Source organism: Octopus sinensis, linkage group LG1 (genome assembly GCF_006345805.1).
Source record: "Octopus sinensis linkage group LG1, ASM634580v1, whole genome shotgun sequence".
Classification (NCBI taxonomy): Eukaryota; Metazoa; Mollusca; class Cephalopoda; order Octopoda; family Octopodidae; genus Octopus; species Octopus sinensis.
Genome location: NC_042997.1, coordinates 179,523,313 through 179,528,899, shown reverse-complemented (window position 1 = coordinate 179,528,899; position 5,587 = coordinate 179,523,313). Strand labels below are relative to the sequence as shown.

Here is a 5,587-nt window from a genome sequence, read left to right as displayed (position 1 = left end):
CACTTAGCAGAGCTACTAGTGTAGAACTGTTACAGCTATATGCGCGTCTCAACTGTTACAACTACACGTGTGTTATCCACATTTCTAGAGTTATTCATTGCAACTATCACTGCTAGAATTGTTACTGCTACATACGGTATACTATCGTTACGACTATACATAACATCTTCAAATTCTTTAGACGTTGTTGCTACAGTTACATCAGCAGTTATTACAACTACATGTGGGCTCTATATCGCTATAACTACTCATGTGATATAAATATTTTCTTGCTGATATTGCAACTATTAGTGACGCTGATGTGAGTTACTGCTATAATAACAACTCTTTTGATGATATACTTTCTGTAACTATTTACCGTATAGTTGTTACCGTCATTCTGACTTCTATCATTAGATCCACACATGAGATGGTATAGGTATACATCGTTAACCTGTAGCGCTACACTTAGGGTACCATATTTAGAATTAAACGTCGAATAATACACGTTCCTTTATAACATTTATTACAGTTATTACCGGTAAAGCCGGGTCGCTATCATTAAAACTACATGTGAAATGAATTACGTTCTTGAACATGTATCGCTACATCTGGGATACTAACACGAGGAATAATCGTGTTATAAATAACATCGGACCGAAATTATTCCCTCCGCGTTGCTACGATTAGTTAATAAACCATTAATTACTACTATTAAATTTCATTTGCATTCTTTAAAGAGTAATACACCTGAGTTACTTATTATTTTAACTACTCGTGCAGTAGTGGTTGCGTGGTAAGTAGCTTGCTAACCAACCACATTGTTCCGGGTTCAGTCCCACTGCGTGGCATCTTGGGCAAGTGTCTTCTGCTATAGCCCCGGGCCGACCAACGCCTTGTGAGTGGATTTGGTAGACGAAAACTGAAAGAAGCCTGTCGTATATATGTATGTGTGTGTGTGTTTGTGTGTCTGTGTTTGTTCCCCTAGCATTGCTTGACAACCGATGCTGGTGTGTTTACGTCCCCGTCACCTAGCGGTTCGGCAAAAGAGACCGATAGAATAAGTACTGGGCTTACAAAGAATAAGTGCCGGGGTCGATTTGCTCGACTAAAGGCGGTGCTCCAGCATGGCCACAGTCACATGACTGAAACAAATAAAAGAGTGCAATAATATGCATTTCTGGATTATTACCACTACATCCGAGGTATTTTGTAATTCCAAGTAAATAATGTGTGATGTTCATTCCTAAGCTTTTATCGCAACAGTTTATAACAATACTTTTTTTTTTTTTTGGTTACCGTTACATCCGGGCATTTACCACTACAAGTACACATGTGTCACATCCATCCATCCATCCATCCATCCATCCAGGCAGCCAGCTATCTATCCATCCATCCACCTACAATCGCTGTCAGTCAGTTTCTCTCAACAGCAGCTCAGCTACCGTCGATAGTGCAACATCCGAGATATACTGCTTTTGTATCTTCTTGCCACACGTGCTACATTACAGCCCATTCTCGGCTGCTGCTGCTGCTGCTGCTGCTGTCAATGCATCAACAACTTGTCCTCACTGTGCATCCGAGCGCTGCCCTTCGAGGAAGATGTTGTTGTTGTTATTGTTATTGTTGTTATTGTTATTACTGTTGCTTAACCCGTCCTCATGTCGACTTTCATTGAGCGAGCCTATGATCAAAAGTATTCCAGCCATGGCCATCCCATATTTTTCCAACGTACAGTGAACAAAGGATCTACGTTGCGGTGTGATTTAAGTGAGCTTTGGTTACAGTTTCTAGTAGATCGCAAACCATGTCGAAGCTCCCTCACTGGATGTTATTGTTGTTGGTGTTGGTGTGGTGTAGCCCCGCCCCAGGTCAGCCCTGACCGAGCAGGCCTATGATCAAAGGCGTTCTGACAGTGTCAATCCCATTCTTTTCCGACATTGTCTATCTCAGACTGCATCATCAAATATGTAATCCTGTTTATTATTATTATTTTTTTAAAAAGACACTTCGGTGTTGAGCGATATTTGGTTGTTATTTCTAACAGATCGATGACCACGTAAAGGCTTGCTCTCTCATTGGCTCTACGAAAACACGTTGTTTTTTTTTTTTCCTTTTTTTTTGTTAAATTTTCCATCGACGTCGTCAACACCCACCCACAACATTCGCCAGCAGTTGTTTGACAATAGATCTATATCCACTATTTGACAAAGTCCCGTGGTAACCACTGCAAATATCCGAATGCTTGCCTCTACATCCAAATCTGTTGCATCTACATCAATTTTGCTGTTGTCTACAAGGTGTTACCGATACATCCGGGCACTGGCATTTACATTTTACACGTGTTATTATTCCACATAGCTGCTACGTTGTTACTTTTACTGACACGGAGTTACTACTATGGTCGACATGATTACGTGAAAGCATATAGATATGCATACATACACACACACACATATGTATAGGCATATACACACTTTATATGCTTCTAGTTTCTTAATATCTGTGATTTACTTCTTGCTTAACATATTTCCCCGTTTTCTTAAAGATGTTTGAGGTTTCGGTTATTACTGAGAGCCACACGAAGGACTATGTAAAAGGGAGAAAGCATTTTGATTTCTCGACCAAGTTGGATCAACATCTTTTAATTAAAGCTGGACAAATATACTAACTTTTTATCTTTTATTTTCCAAAGCTGGAGGTTTGTTTGTTTGATTTTGTTCCTTTTTTTTCTATGTCAATTATCTTCTCTCATGTTTAAAATTATCTATTACTTTATGATTCATAAACGACCAAAAAAAATATCATATTTGTTTAACATTTGTTTAACAATGGCGGTGCCCCAGCATGGCCACAGCTCATTAGCTGAAACTGGAAAATCAAAATCAAATCTTTGTTTATAGGGATGTTTATACGAATCGTTAATGGAGAAAGAGTTGGCATTCTGTCATTCGTTTATAAATTTTATTTTAACTTATATTATTTTCCATCATTAGTGAGATTGACATAAGTCATGGGGGCGAGACAGCAGAATGTTCCATTGGAACGCTATAATATTTAATTCCATTTCACACGTCTCGAGTTTTAAACGCACCTTCAGCCGCAAACAATCGATATAGTCCCACTAATATATGTGTGTGCATGAATATGTGTGTGTACACACATACATATACATAAACACACACACCACACACACACTCACACACATATATATTTAAGCATACACACATATTTATATATGTATACTTGTATATTTATATGTACATATGTATATATATATTCACATATCTATACATATATATATACACTTACATATATAAAACTATACACGCACACACACACACACACACACACACATATATGTATAAGTGATCGATCGGCAATATAATGTTTCAGTCAAACGTCAACATTTTACTTCGTCCAAAGTAATCCTTATGACCATATACGCCGCTTCTTCTTCTTCTGCTTCTTCCACCTCTTCCTCTTCTTCCTTTTCCTCTTCTTCATCATACTTCTCTTTTTTATTGTTATTATTATCATTATTATTATTATTACTATTATTATCATTATTGTTAAGGCGGCGAGCTGGCAGAATCGTTAACACGTCGGGAAAAATGCTTAGCGGCATTTCTTCCCACTCATCGGGCTCTGAGTTCAAATTCTGCTGAGGTCAACTTTGCGTTTCCTGCCTGCGGAATCGATAAAATAAGTACCAGCCTAGTACTGGGGGGTTAATGTAATCGACTTCCTCCCTTCAAAACTGGTGGCCTTGTGCAAAATTTACAAAGAATTATTTTTGAGGCAGCAAGCTGCCAGAATCGTCAGCACGCCTGACAAAATGTGTAGCGGCATTTCGCCCGTCGCTACGTTCTGATTTCAAATTCAGCTAAGGCTGACATTTACTTTCATCCTTTCGGTGTCAATAAATTAAGTACCAGTGAAAAACTGGGGTCGATGTAATCGACTAGTCCTCTCCCACAAAATTTCAGACCTTGTGCCTTTAGCAGAACGACTACTATTACTACTACTACTACTTCTACGGCGGTGAGCTGGCAGAATCGTTAGCGCGCCGGACGAACTGTTTAGCGCTATTTCGTCTGTCGCTACGTTCTGAGTTCATATTCCGACGAGGTCGACCTTGCCTTTCATCTTTTCGGGGTCAATAAATTAAGTACCAATTGAGTGCTGGGTTCGATATAATTGGCTATCCACCCACCCCCCACAAAAAATTCAGGCCCTGTGTCTATAATAGAAAGGATTATTATTATTATTATTATTATTATTATTATTATTAAGACACTGACATACCGATATGAACTTTACCTTTTATCCCTTCGTGGGCGCAAAAAATAAGTACTAATTGAGCTCTGGACTCTGTCTTATCAACTAACACCCGATTGAATCTGTTGACCTTGTGCCAAAATTTGGAACAGATCTTATCCCTTAACTTGTTCCGTATTGTTAGAAACTGAGGTTTTGCAGTATTCAGTTGCAGCCCTTTATATTCTGATTTCAAATCTCGCCGTGTTTAAATTCACACCTCATTTTTTCCGAAGTCGATAACAGAAAGTATTGAGAAAGTATCTACCTATGTACTGGAGTGAAGTTAATACACTAACACACCTCACTCCATTATATGTGGTCTTTAACATCTATCTTAGAAATTAATATATTTGTGTCGTTATTAGTATGGTTGAGAAACAGAGTCGCCAGAGTGCCGAACAAAAGATCTTGTGATATTTTTTTGTTCGCTGTGCTACGTTGTCAGCTAAAATTCCTCCTGGATTCGAGTATCAATATCATTTTTTACTGATTAAATAGGAAAATTACGATATAAAGTACCAGTCAAATATTGAGGGCCATTAAATTGATCATGCCTCTTGGCATATTTTGGGTCACCTTTTGAAAACCTTATAATAATAATAATAATAATAATAATAATAATAATAATAATAATAATAATAATAATAATAAGTGCAGGCGTGGCTGAGTAGTAAGAAGCTTGCTTCCCAACCACATGGTTCCGGGTTCAGTCCCATTGCGTTGTACCTTGGGCAAGTGTCTTTCACTATAGTTTCGGGCCGAACAAAGCTGTGTAAGTGGATTTGGTAGAGGGAAACTGAAAGAAGCACGTCGTAAAAATATATATATTATATGTGTGTGTGTGTATTTGTGTGTACGTGTGTTTGTGTCTTCCCCACCCCGCCATCGCTTGACAACCGAAGCTGGTGTGTTTACGTCCACGTAACTTGGCGGTTCGGCAAAGAAGACCGATAGATTACTCACTAGGTTTACAAAGAATAAGTCCTAGGGTCGATTTCTTCAACTAAAACCATTTAAGGCGGTGCTCCAGCATGTGTGCAATCAAATGACTGAAACAAGTAAAAAATAATCTCTATAGTGGCGAAGAAATGTCTTGTGGTGTTTTGTCATGGCTCTTCGCGTTCCATGTTCAAATCTCATCGAGGCCAGACATGTACTAGAGTCCATATAATACTCTGTTCTCTTTCTTTCTACATTTCTGGCCTTGAATCTAACATCGGAAGAAATGCTTTCCAGGTATTTTCTCCTGAAATTTCAGATATTTCAACCTGAAATATCTGTCAGG

At 38.5% G+C, this 5,587-nt stretch overlaps 1 protein-coding gene across 1 annotated transcript in view; it reads left to right on the top strand.

Moving 5' to 3' along the window:
• The first annotated feature begins 1,350 nt into the window (after positions 1–1,350).
• The window catches only part of LOC115229990 (acetylcholine receptor subunit alpha-type acr-16-like), a 918,018-nt gene continuing 913,781 nt past the window's right edge, over positions 1,351–5,587 (top strand). Inside the window, exon 1 of the mRNA XM_036507280.1 lies at positions 1,351–2,680. The gene's annotated coding sequence lies outside the window, so the exon portion shown is untranslated. The remainder of the gene's footprint in view (positions 2,681–5,587) is intronic.